The sequence below is a fragment of the Mus pahari genome, chromosome 1 (assembly GCF_900095145.1).
Source record: "Mus pahari chromosome 1, PAHARI_EIJ_v1.1, whole genome shotgun sequence".
Classification (NCBI taxonomy): Eukaryota; Metazoa; Chordata; class Mammalia; order Rodentia; family Muridae; genus Mus; species Mus pahari.
In genome coordinates this window covers 146,150,241-146,163,329 of record NC_034590.1, presented here as the reverse complement: position 1 = coordinate 146,163,329, position 13,089 = coordinate 146,150,241, and the positions used below count along the sequence as shown (strand labels likewise).

Here is a 13,089-nt window from a genome sequence, read left to right as displayed (position 1 = left end):
AGTTTGGAGGTGCCCAGCATGAACCAAAACACACTGGCACATCTGCTTTTGGGGGACAGGGATCAATTTAAATTTCCCTCAAAGTTCAGCTTATTTTCCATTAAGGCACATAATGCTTCCAATTCATGTGAAAGAAAATCTAAAAATATTTTAATATAATTTTTGTTTTTGTTTCTTTGAAACAGGGTCTCACTGTAGCCCTGGCTAGCCTAGAAATTGTTACATAGAGCAGGCTATCCTCCAATTCATGAAGCTCTCTGCCTTCTGGATGCTAGGATTAAAGGTGTGCACCATCATGCCAGGCCCCGAATCAATTTTAAAAGCCTTCTTGGACAGACTGTGTTTTATTTAAATGCATCCTTTATTACTTGTGGAGATAGCAAAGCAGGTGTTGAGGCTTTGGAGTTCATGGTTCCCGTGCCGCTTTCCAGCCAGTGGTTTAAACAAACGTTTTGGAGTCTCTTTGTCTCAAGTTTTCTCATTTCAAAAAGATGGTAATAATAAAATCAACAATACCAGGCGTTGAGATGTGTGTATCTCTTACCTGTGCCATAGCATGATTTTATATGTATTAGTTAACTTACATACACAGTTCTCAAACTTGTGAGTTTAAACATCTGGGATGCCTTTGGACTGGGGTCTTGTTATCACTTGTGGAATGGGGCTTTTGACACATAGCAATGCCCTGTAACAAGCTAACAAATCATTCTACAGTAAGATGTAAGAATGTTCTACTGGAAAGTAGATATAATTTGTCAATATTTTAGGTGTCACACATTGCCCTCCCAACACACACACGGTTGAGACTAAATGCAGGGATTTGGATGTCCGAGAACTGTGTTCTCAGCCACGGTGTCACAACTAATTGTAGTGAGAACTAAATGAGCTGATGCGTACAGAAACACAGTGTGTATAAAGTAGGACAGGGTGGGTGGCGAGTGCCATTTAGGCACTAATGACTAGTATGTCCTTCTGTTTTTGAGATTTGCTATGATTTATTACATCCCCATCAGCAGTCCAGTGATTTACTCACTTCATTAAGCCGGGGCTTCCTGTCTTTAGGGCAAGCTGACCTCAAAATTCATCATGATCCTAAGCCAGTCTGCAGTATGCATGTGGCCACGAATGACTTATGCCTTTAAGCTACAGCCAGCAGGGACTCTGCAAACTTCTCCATGAATGAGCTGAAGGGATTTGTCACAGGCTGCATATCTGAGTCTCCCAAAACTCACACGTTAAAGCCCTAACCCTCAAAATGACTGTATCTGCAGATGGTGCCTGTGAGGAAGTCATTACAGCTAAATGAGGTCTTAAGGGTGGCCCTGAGTCTAATAGAATTAGTTTCCGTATGTCTCAGTTTGTTTTCTCTGGTCAAAAACACAATGTCTAAGACATGGTAAGTGTCCTTCATTTATATTGCTGTGAAAAATACTCTGACAAAAAGCAACATAGAGGTGGAAAAGGGTTTATTGGATTTATAGTTCCAAGTTCATCATTTTGTCAAAGTCAAAGCAGAAATTCAAACAGCTAGTCATATTATATCCACAGTTAAGAGCAAAGAGAGAATAAGCTTGCTCTTGCTAGCTTTCTCCTTTTTTACACCACCATCTAGGGTATAGTGCTGCCCACTATGAGCTGGGTCTTGATCCCTGCCTAGGGAATGGTGCTGCCCACTATGAGCTGGGTCTTGATCCTTGCCTAGGGAATGGTGCTGCCCACTATGAGCTGGGTCTTCCTACATCAATTAAAGCTCAAAACAACCCTCCATTAACATGTCCATAGGCCATTTTAATCTAGATAATTCCTAAGCAAGACTGTCTTCCCAGGTGATTTTTGGTTGTGTCAAGTTGGCAATTAAAACTAACCAGCACAGTGGATTTTAAAGAAATAAGGTTTATTTTGGCTTATGGTTCTGGTCCAAGATGGAGGAGCTACAATTTAATAATGGCCTTCTTGTTTGTTGATGCACTATAAGGTGCCACATAGTGAGAAACAGAAAGTGTGAGAAAGACCTAACTAAACCAGCTCTATAGTAAACACACTCCTGAAGTAACTCACATCCATATTAAGCCATTAATGGCATTACTGGCTGGATCCATTCCTGAAGGCAGAGTCCTAATTGCTTTTCAAAGATCTCAACTGGCCCCATGTTTTAATAGCTCATAATGGGAATAACATTTCACCATGAGTGTCAAAGGAAAAATCTATGTTTAGTCATCGTACTTTGTAAGAAGAGATACTGGGGCAACTCAAGTTTCTCCTCCAGCTCATGCATATGCTCCAAGGAAGGCCAGGTAAACAAGCAGACACCATCTCTAGACCAGAGGGAGAAGCCGAGTTTTCTGGAACCTTAGTCATGGACCTCTCCGCTCCGGAATTGTAAGAAAATAAATTTCATTTGTCTCAGCCTTCCAGTGTGTGGGTTTGTTGTTTTTTTAAAAGTAGACTGGGTGGTTTAATTGTAGACCCGGTCACACCTGCAGCCCAGCTTGACATTCAGGCCAAGAAAATGCACCGATGTGTTTCCTTCTAGCAAGAGTGGGTTCAAGATGTTGAGTTTTCTGGCTCCTCTTTTTTCCATTTTTCTTTTTGACTTGTGTTCTTTACTGTCAGACTCTTCAGTAGGGTTTCTCATACATGGTTATAGGTTTGCCTGTGATGTTTTCTATCTTGACAAGTTGATCCTATGTTAGCGTTGGAACCATAAAACCAAATCTGTTAGCATGAAATCCAGAGGGAAAGTTACTGGGCACTACTCATAGGAACACTCCTGGGAGAAAGGAGGGTGAGATGGGCAGAATCGAAGGCTGCCATTTGCCAGCCTTTGTTGGGCTGTTTTAGTTGGTGTCAATCTTGAGGCGCGAGACCCAGTAAACTAAATTTGTATAATTTGAGGACCTTTTCTGGTTGTAAGTGAGGACTGAGGAATCAAGTGGCTAGAGCCTGAACTGTATTCTTCAGTCGTACAGATGGTTATTTGCTAGAAATGGAGATGTTCACTCTCCTCAGATTATCTTGCTTAAAGATTCTAAGCCTGCTGAGGCAGTTGGGAAAGACAGGAGAACTGCTACATGTATAAAGATAAAAACAAATCTGAGAGCTATCAGGCATGATGCAAGCCTTACTGATTTACATCTTGTGAACATTAACTTGTTCTTATCTCCTAGCCTCCAGTAAGCCCATTTTTCCACTCTCTGCATTTTCTGAAGAAGTTCATTAAATAAACAGAAGTGATTTCCTCATGGGAGCCTAGAGTGCTAGGGGAACACAGCCTTCTCTATCTGCGAGGGGCAGCTGTCCTCAAGTGGACCTGTCCTCTGTGTTATTTACTTATCAAATATTGCATCACCCTGGAAGAGGAAAGCAGTTGGAAAGATTCTAGTGAAAAGCCAGGCTGAGATAAGCCTTCTATTTTACACACACACACACACACACACACACACACACACACACACACACACACACACCTACCTATGCACATACGTATCCCTGCCAAATGAGTTGTAGCAAATCAAAAGCTAATTTTTTTGAATTCTAAACTTGTATTTATTAGTCTCTCCTCTCTGTGTCTCTGTCTTTGCCTCTGGGTCTATGTCTGTCTGGTCTGTCTGTCTCTCTCTCTCTCTGTGTGTGTGTGTGTGTGTGTGTGTGTGTGTGTGTGTATGTAGAAGGAGGGAAGCTCATGCGTACCATAGCATGCATATGGAGTCAGAAGACAACTTGTGAGGCTGGGTCATTTGGGTTAGCAGGAATTAAACACAAGTGGTCAGATGTGTGTGACAAATGTCTTTACCCACTGATCCAACCATCACTGGCCTTTTTATTTATAGAGCTGTTGTTTCCGACAGAGACTTTCTCCTATGGACTGTTTTGTGGCTCGCTCTTTGACTGAGGCTAGCCTTGACCTCACAGCGGTCATCCTGCCTTCACCCTGAGTGGTAAGATTACGTTTATGAGCTGAAATACTAGTTTATTTTATGGTTTTAATTTTCGTAAGGCATGCACTTTTTATTGAGCTGGTTTCATGTCAATGTGCAGGAAAAGATCTGGCTTCCTTGACCCTTCAACCGACTCTCAGGAAGACTCAAAGCCTTCAGACATCTCAAGTCGGGTGCACAGAAAGGGCCATTAAAAATTAAGGAAAAGAAGCCGGGCCTGGTGGCGCAGGCCTTTAATCCCAGCACTCGGGAGGCAGAGGCAGGCGGATTTCTGAGTTCGAGGCCAGCCTGGTCTACCAAGTGAGTTCCAGGACAGCCAGGGCTATACAGAGAAACCCTGTCTCGAAAAACCAAAAAAAAAAACAAACAAAAAAAAAAAGAAAAAAAAATTAAGGAAAAGATGTAGAACTTTTGGGTACAGAATTGACACAAAAGCAATATATGTCCACTTCCTCTGCATGGGCTCGGAGTATAGACTAGGTGGCCACTCAGTGGGAAGCTTTGGGACAGTCAGGAACTTCTGGTAGCCCCGTCTCTATATCACGGCTATTTTTTAAAAGTTCGATCCAAGCCCTCAGACACATTGCAGAACTTTGAGGATCCTTGCTCTAACCAAACGAGATTCCTTCACTGCTACAGTCTTCAGCCCCGAGTCAAAGGCATTGAATCAACAACAACAACAACAACAACCCACAAAAATTAAATTAAATTACTAGTAAATACCATGGCAGCATCTCGTTTTTCTGTGTATTAGGCACCGTCAAGAAAATTTGTAAAGCAGCTCCCCCACAGATAAGATGGAAGCATTTGTGGTGCAGGGAGGAAGGGCGGAGCTTGTGATACCTTCCGGGTGTTGATCCATGTTTGCTGTAAGATGGCCAACAGGGTCAGGTTGGAGTCGCCATCCATACTGAGAACCTGCTCCCAAGCAGAGTCATGGTCTTGATTTTCATTGTGCTGGGAGCCAGGGCAGTGGTCTCCTTTGCGAGCTGGTGGAAAAGCCTGGGGAAATGGCGATGCCGTCCGACAACATTGCATTGGAGTCGAGATACTTGGGGATGTGACGTCACATTTCATGATGAAATTGAAGGTAGTTTGTGAGTGATGTAGGATTCCAAACCGGGAAAGAAAGGCGGAAAGAATGCCTGGGACAGCAGATGGCTCGTTACCATGGTGATGACCTGGTGGTCCTGCGACTTGTAGCTCTTCTCAGGAAGAGGTTGCAGAGCCAGATGGTCTTCTTCTCAAAGTCCAGGGTGACTTAGTAAAGCCTCTTGATCCCATGCTCAATTTTCACTCAGCCATGGTAGTGAAGCCACGTGGGTCAGTATCTTTAGGAGGTAGTTTTTCAGATCCCTGCCAACCAGGTCTGGATGCAAAATGACGGAGTGGGGCGGAGGGAAGCCCTTTTAGATGGACAGTGCTGGCGACCCTATTGCTGGAGTAAATAGTGATGCCAATGGTAGAAACAGAAGCGACAGGGAGAGCACTGCCTTAATTTATGAATATGGCTGGGGTGCTGAAGGTCTCAAGTGTGATCTGGACCATCTTTTCACAACCCAAAGGCTTTGGGGCTGGAGGGCGAGGGTCTCTGCTCTTCACAGGCATTTTAACTATGGTGTCAGATCGTCTCCTGGTCCTTCCAGTTGGTGATAAGCTGGGCTCCATGGGGCATTTGAGGGTCAGGGTGCCTCTCTTGTTCTAGGTCTCATTGCCCATATACAAGTCCTCCTGGCCTGTGCCTACAGCCTACCATCATGTCCTGGTTCCAGAATGACTTGTGACAGAGAGAAAGCTGGCTTAAGGGAGCATTGTCACAGAAAAGCTAGCCATGCAAATGTTGAAGTTTCTGCTGACAACGTGCCCAATACCACCATCCAGGACAAGTTGGGTGGCAGGTGTAGAGTGGAGACAGAAGAGCAAGAGGGTCCACTGTGCTCACGGGGTAGTTTTGAGCGAATCAATCTGGTTTTTGTTTGTTTGTTTGTTTTTGTTTTGTTGTTGTTGTTGTTGTTTGAGACAAAGCCTCGCCAAGAAGCTGAAAGTTTAGAATGAACTCATAGTTCCTCAGCTTCGGAGTGGTAGGTTCCATTCTGACTGGCTCCACAAGTAGATTCTTGGTTTTCAGCTTGTTGACAGGAAGATAACAAGAACAGAGTCCTCCAGTCTTCATGGGACAGTCTCATACTAAAGCACAGTAAACACTTCTACCATTCAAGTCTTGGTATGCTTGACCAAGGAAGGCTAACATGAATGTGGTAAACACGTAAGATGGCAAACATCAACGGCGAAAAACAGAGAAGGATGTGTGAATTGATGTTGCATAAAAATACAAGGCACATAGTTAAAAAGAGAGTAATATGTTCCAAGAGTCAGACAATGACTTAAATTCATAATTGTAAATTTCTCAGTCAGATGACTGCCCTGACTTTCTGTCCTTTGCCCTCTTACTTATTTATACATGTATGTTTATAGTACATACATTCTGTGATTTTTTTTTTGAGTTGAGTCCACTATGTGCCTTTTGGAGTGCTGTTAGGGTCCTTAGAATTCTAGTTGATGGTTGGACATGCTGTCTTTATAACACTTAGAAAAAAATCATCAAAAGGAAAGAAGTATAAGTTTATGAATTTGATGTAATTTTTCTATAAAGAATTTTCATGTGCAGTTCACATAGGAGAGGCAGCTATACTGCAGTAATGAAGTGAAAATCACTTCAATGTTGGAGGGATATATTAATACTGGATTTCTAGTCTTCTTGTTTCTTCCCCTAATATTTGACCCTTTTTTATTATCTCAATAGATAAAAATCAACAGTGGGTGAAGATGTTGGGTTTATTGACAATTTTTCCTTTTAATAATGTAAGAAAAATATATTTTCAGTTATATTCCTAATAAATACTTCCAAATTAAGATACTTATTTACCAATAATTTTCTTAACATGCTACTATTTAATATAATAACTTATTTAAGGTGTGTGTGTGTGTGTGTGTGTGTGTGTGCATGTGTGTGTGTGAGACAGTGAAATGGGTATCAAGCCCAAGGTACTATGCACACTGGTCAAGTATTATACTACTGAGCTACACCCTCTGCTTCTAGTTAAACAAATTTTTGAGCACCTACATAATGAGTCTGTGTGTCAGCATCTCTTACTTCTAAATTGGAAAATGACTAAGAAAAGATTAGATTGCCTCTATTGAATATTTTTCATCATGTTCCTTTCCATGGATTACAACTTATAACTGGAGTTCAAGCCCTTTAAAGGGGGGGGGGACTTTTCATCTGAAGGTATGTGGCAGGAGAGTTTTGGGAACTCTCGCGATGGCTTTATACCTAGTTCCCGAGGCACACATGGCTAACCTCATGCCAGGCAATGCTCCATGTGGTGAAAAATGAGTTGGCTCAGGGGTTACAAAGGTTAAAGGCACTTGTCACCAAGGCTGCAGACCTGAGTTCAATCCCTGGGTTCTAGGTGGTGAAGGGAGAATTCCCTCCTGCAAAGCAGTCTCTGACCTCCACACTCGTACTGTGGGGTGCATCTACACACATACACTTTCACAAAGAAAAAGTAAGTGTGATGACATGTGAGTATATACACAATTTACATATATGTGTGCTATAACCACATATAACATGTATATACATATATGTGTAACACATGCATACATAACACACACACACACACACACACACATGATATGACTTTAGAGGCCTCACAGAACAGTTTTATAACAGGTTAGGGATCCTTAGAATTTTTCAGCAAGGAGAATTTTGTTTAGAGGGACACAAGATTCGTTTTTGTTTTAGAAATCATAAATCTGGGAAAGGGACTAACAAGGAGGAGGGGGGATGGTGGGGATGGTGGAGATGAGAGGAGATGTAGGGAGTGATAAATTAGAATACACATGTATAAAACTATAGAAGAACCAAATTAATTTTAAAAATTTAAAGTATTTCCAGAAATGATGAGCTAGTGCTTTTTCTAGACATGTGTACTTAAACCACCTTACTGGTAAATAAAAATCTGCAACTTGGCAGAAAGATGAGAAGCAGAGATTATGGTTTTGCATCATGCATTTGAAGGTGACAGCTGAGTGAAACTCAGGGAGTACCTATGTCTCACAGAGAAGGAGAAAGGGGGGGCCAGTTTCACAAGTAAGTTTTGTATTTGAAACACTGAAACATCCCACTCAGTGAGTGTGAGGTTGAACACCAGCTCCAGGCTTGATAGAACCCAAGTACATGCAAGACAAACCCAGCCTCTGGACGATGCTATCGTGCAGCCATTTCCATTGGTTTCTTCGGGTTCCCTTTCCATCTTATGCCTTCCCTGCTCCCTGTTCTGGAAGCTGTCAGCATGGGCAGCATCAGTTTGGCTTCACCAAACTCCACCTTGGCATTCTGAAGGCAGGAGGAGCCTGAGATGGTGTGCACATATATTTGCTTCACTGGTTCACTCTTGTATCACGTAGAGTACTTGCTTCCTATTCCCCAAGACCTTCTACAGCAAGCAACACAAGGTAGCTGCTCTCTCCCTGCGCCTTCTCAGGCATCACATGACAATAGATGTTGGGTTTTTTTTTTTTTTTTTTTTTTACTATCCCCCTTATTGGATAACATTGCCGGTAGTTTGTGTTGCTGTTGGATCTTGCATGTTGCTTCCTGGTAGGAAGCCATGATTTCTCAGGTGCCAGTACTGTCCTCTGTAAAGAGAGTGGCTTCTGCTCTGGGAGCCTCAGGCCTGAGAGACAACCAGACAAGTCCAGGGACTGCACATCTGCACATATGGGCAGGGTTAGCAGTTGGTGAAAGATACTACACATCACCTTGATTTTCAAATGTAGAAATGCCTCAGTGAGCCATGAAATAGAATTTATTTGAAATATGAAGTTCATTTTACCCAATGTCTTTGTATATTCCATTAGATAATTAATGTTAATAATAATGACTATTTCCAGCTTGACTAGGGCTCATTTTTTAATATATGGCTCCTACTCACATGCAACAAAGTTGGAACCTAGTGTTGAGATCTTCGTTGTAACAGCTGTGGGAGATTTAAAACTAGAAGTTGGAGTCAGCTGATCTTATGAGGACAGGGAAGAAAGATAACTAAGAAAAACCTCAAAAAAAGTTTTTAAAAATTACTTGTGACTTTCTCATTTCAAGAAAGAAATGTAGGTCCTGGGTCTTAGGGTGCAGGAAGAGCGAAAGGATAGGAATTACAGCACTCCACTTTCAGTCCCGGCTACACCTTGTCCTTTGGGTGACCCGCTGTGGCTCAAGCAATGAACAGAGTCTACAGAACACAAAAATAAACATCTCCGAGGGCTTGTGGAATTTGATGGCCTGTGGAATGTGGGGCAGACAGCGGGCTGCTCGCCAGGCTCTGCAGGTGAACCCTCCCAGGGCCCACACTCCTTTTCAGCCACTCTGTGAAAGGCAAGAGAGGAGATGCCTGGCATGAAGTCCGATTTCTAGGCTTGCCCCACTATTCTATCAGAACCCGGACTTGCCCTTGTGTTTAGTCACTAAGGGCTTCATGACTTAGGTTCCAGGAAGGTTGACTACAGAGGCTACAAAGCACAGAGAAAGGATGGATGGGTTCCTACCCTGTTTCTCAAGCTCCCTGTACCACCTGCCCATGGGCTTTGAGAAAATGGTCAGGTTAGAGGGTTGGGGAAGTTCAGTACTTATTGACTACTAGTTGCTTCCAGCTTCCAACTTAGGCACACATTCAAGCAAAAGTTCTCACAATCTTCCACAATGCAAAGGGTTAACTTCTAGCTAGCTGAACTATTTGGCTCCCTGTCCCTCATGTCTCAACAATCCAACAGTGGGCCATGATTACAGAGTAAGGCAGTGTGGCATAGACAGGCTGTCCTGTTCTTCAATAACAGGCTTCCTAGTGACCAAAAAAAAAAAAAAAAAAAAGACTTGGTGCAATATATCTCAAACCCCAGGTTCTCCTCCGGAGCCAGGATGCCTTTGATGTAGTTGATCTGACTTAATAATGCTGTAGTCTGTAAGAGTATAAACTATGGTTAGAAAGTGTCCATGACAACATCAAGTTAAAGAAAATATTATTTGTTGGACTGTATAGATACGGAGCACCAGCCTTATGCTGGGCAATCTGCCTATGCTGCTGTATGGAATATCTATCCCTGTCTCAGCCAATTCCATGTCAGTACCCACCTCAGTCTGCAGCACCCAGAAGAAGACTTCTCGGGGCTGTGTGCATCAGGAGCTCAAAGGGCAGGGGAAGTGTCTGTGTCTCTGTATTGGCTGAAGCACCAGTGGTGCCATTGTAGCGGCTCCTTCCTAAGGGTCAGAGACCATGTGAACCATTCTGGCTTGGATCCTGGGCTTCATAAAAAGTATCCCTAGCTTCAAAATCCCAGACACAGTGTGGAAACGGTGGCAGCTTCTTTAGCAAAGGTCAGTGTTGCAATTTAGTGCCCAACAGTTCCTGACAGACATCCAAGGTCTTCTGGTGGAAGCCAGTAGTCATTTGCTTGTTACGAGGGTCTCTCTGAGGCCTAATGAGAGAGAAGCAGAAAGGAAGAGCAAACCATTAGTCTTTCTTTACCCAAGAACAATGCTTTTGTTTTGTTTTCTGCCATGACGCATGACGAAGGCCATTAACAACAAAAACAATGACTCCATGTTCAGCTGACAGCACACCACACCAAGGACTCGAAAATGGGTAATAACAACCTGAACCTAGCAAGAGCCTATGTGAATTGAGCAGAGATTTTTGGTGGGTTTCTTTCCTTTTTTTTTTTTTTTTTTTTTTTTAAATTTCTCCCATTGGATTTGAGTTTCCCCCATGGATAAGCATCTATAAAGGCACCAACTGGAACACTTGAATACACTTGGATACACTGATGTAAAAGACTCTGTGACAAACTTTTGAAATTCTCTCCTAACATACTTGGAAATTTGCCCTCTCATAGTCCCTAATGTGCGCAGTCCCTTGGGGTTCCCTAGTCAAAGGCCAGAGTGATGAATGAGCCTTGGATCTTGGTTGAGACAAAACCAAATATTTACTTGTTGTTTAAAAAAAATGAGTGCAAAATGTGACCAAGAGGCAAGATAACGCTCAGTGACTATTCACAAGGGGCCTGCAATCAGCAGTTGTTTTACTGTTCCAGATGCCAGGACACAAAGCCAAAAGGATACATGGTGTCTATATTTCATCTTGCTTCTGCTGAAACAGGCCTGTCTAGAAAGAAGAGTTTCAAAAGGAATTCCCTAAGCACTACAAATGATATACTGCCCCCCCCTCAAGAATGCCTTCCTACTGTCAAAACAGCAGCAACAGAGTCCTCCATGAATCCTTACAGTTTCTTTGTTTCTATCATAAATCTAGACTTCTCCACAAGCCTGAGTTTTCAGTGGAGGTAAGAATGAGACATTTTGTTGCTTGTGTCCTTTACTCAGGCTATGGAATGCTCAAAAAAGTACCTATCATGACTGCCTTCTGAAAGACCCAACAAGCAGCTGAAAGAGTCAGATGCAGATATTTGCACCCAACCAATGGACAGAAGCAGCTGATCCCTATTGTTGAGTTAGGGAAGGCTGAAAGAAGCTGAGAAGGGCGATCCTGTAGGCGGAGCAGCAGTCTCAATTAATCTGGACCTAGATCTCTCAAACACTGGACCACCAAACAGACAGCATACACCAGCTGATAGGAGGCCACGAACACGCATATAGTAGAGGACTTGTGGGTCTGTGTTCATTCAGAGATGATACACCTAACCCTCAAGAGACTGCAGGCCCCAGGGACTTCAGAGATCAGGTGGGGTGGGGGAATGAAGGCATCCACATGGAGACGGGAAGGAGGTGTGGAATGTGGAGCAGTCGGAGGGTGGATGGGGGGGGGCAAGGAATGGAATATGGAGTGTAAAAAATAAATTTTAAAAAATAATAAAAAATGGCATCCCCAGATTTTAAAGACCATTTCCCATTTTCTTCTAGTAATTTTGTAGATTTTACATCTATGTGCTTATTTACTATCCACTCAGAGTTAGTTTATGCATATAGTGTCATGTATGTAAGGCCCTGGTTTTATTTTTTCCCACTGAATTAGTATATTCTGTTCTGTAATCATCAGTATTACATGGTATTGTCAACTTTGGTTTAGAATAGGTTTTAAAAATCAGCTGGTATGTTGTCACTGTTGTTCATTCCTTTTAGAAATTTTTACTTTTATTTTGTGTAGATTTGTGTTTAGCCTGCATGCATGTCTAGGCACCCACATGTATGCCTGATGACAGCAGATGCCAGAAGAGGGTGCCAGGTTCTCTGGTACTGGAGTTACAAACCATTTTGAGCCACCTCACGGGTACTAGGAACTGAATCCAGGTGCCTCTGCAGTAGCAGCAACCACTGTTAAACACAGAGCCAACTCTTCAGCCCATGTGTTCTCTCTCTCTCTCTCTCTCTCTCTCTCTCTCTCTCTTACTCTCTCTCTGCTTTCTTTTTCTTTTTTTATTGGTTATTTTATTTATTTACATTTCAAATGTTATCCCCCTTCCCGGTTTCCCCTCCACAAATCTCCTACCCATCTCCCATCCCCACTCACTCCCACCTCACAAAATTCCACCTCTAACAACAAAAATAACAAGAAGCAAAAATCATTGGTCATAATATCTCTTAACATCAATGGACTCAATCCCCCAATAAAAAGAAAGAAACTAACAGACTGGATATGTAAACAGGACCCAGCATTTTGCTACATACAGGAAAAACACCGTGTTCTTTCTCTTAACAATTAATTTGACTTTTATAGATTTTTCATATTTTCTTACAAATTTTAGAATCCACTTGTCACTCTCTATTTTTAAAAAGAGACTATTGACATTTCGGTTGGAAGTTCATTGGAATTATATTAGTCAGTTTGGGAAGTGATGATATTCTCCAAGTCTTGTAATCAGTAAATCTGGTTTTTTCTAGTTCTTTGTCTCTCAGGCCTTCTTAAATTTCTCTTGGTGCTGATTATAGTTTTTAGTCTTTTAAGTAATAGGTATAAACATGGTAATTAATTCCTAAGCATTTTTTATTCTTCAACATTTATAAAGTAGTATTTTACTTCCAACTTTTAAATAAATATTTTAAAAATTATTAACTATTATATGTTTATGAGAATTT

General features: G+C 42.1%; 1 protein-coding gene across 10 annotated transcripts in view; it reads left to right on the top strand.

Annotated features, from left to right (window-relative positions):
- Slc16a12 (solute carrier family 16 member 12) overlaps window positions 1-13,089 on the top strand; it is an 86,019-nt gene that overhangs the window by 33,276 nt on the left and 39,654 nt on the right. For 3 of the 10 annotated variants that reach the window (XM_029537164.1, XM_029537162.1, XM_029537167.1), the window contains exon 2: window positions 3,831-3,938. The exons of 5 other annotated variants lie outside the window; for them this stretch is intronic. The gene's annotated coding sequence lies outside the window, so the exon portion shown is untranslated. The remainder of the gene's footprint in view (window positions 1-3,830; window positions 3,939-13,089) is intronic. 2 more of the 10 variants (XM_029537163.1, XM_029537165.1) reach the window with 1 other exon arrangement.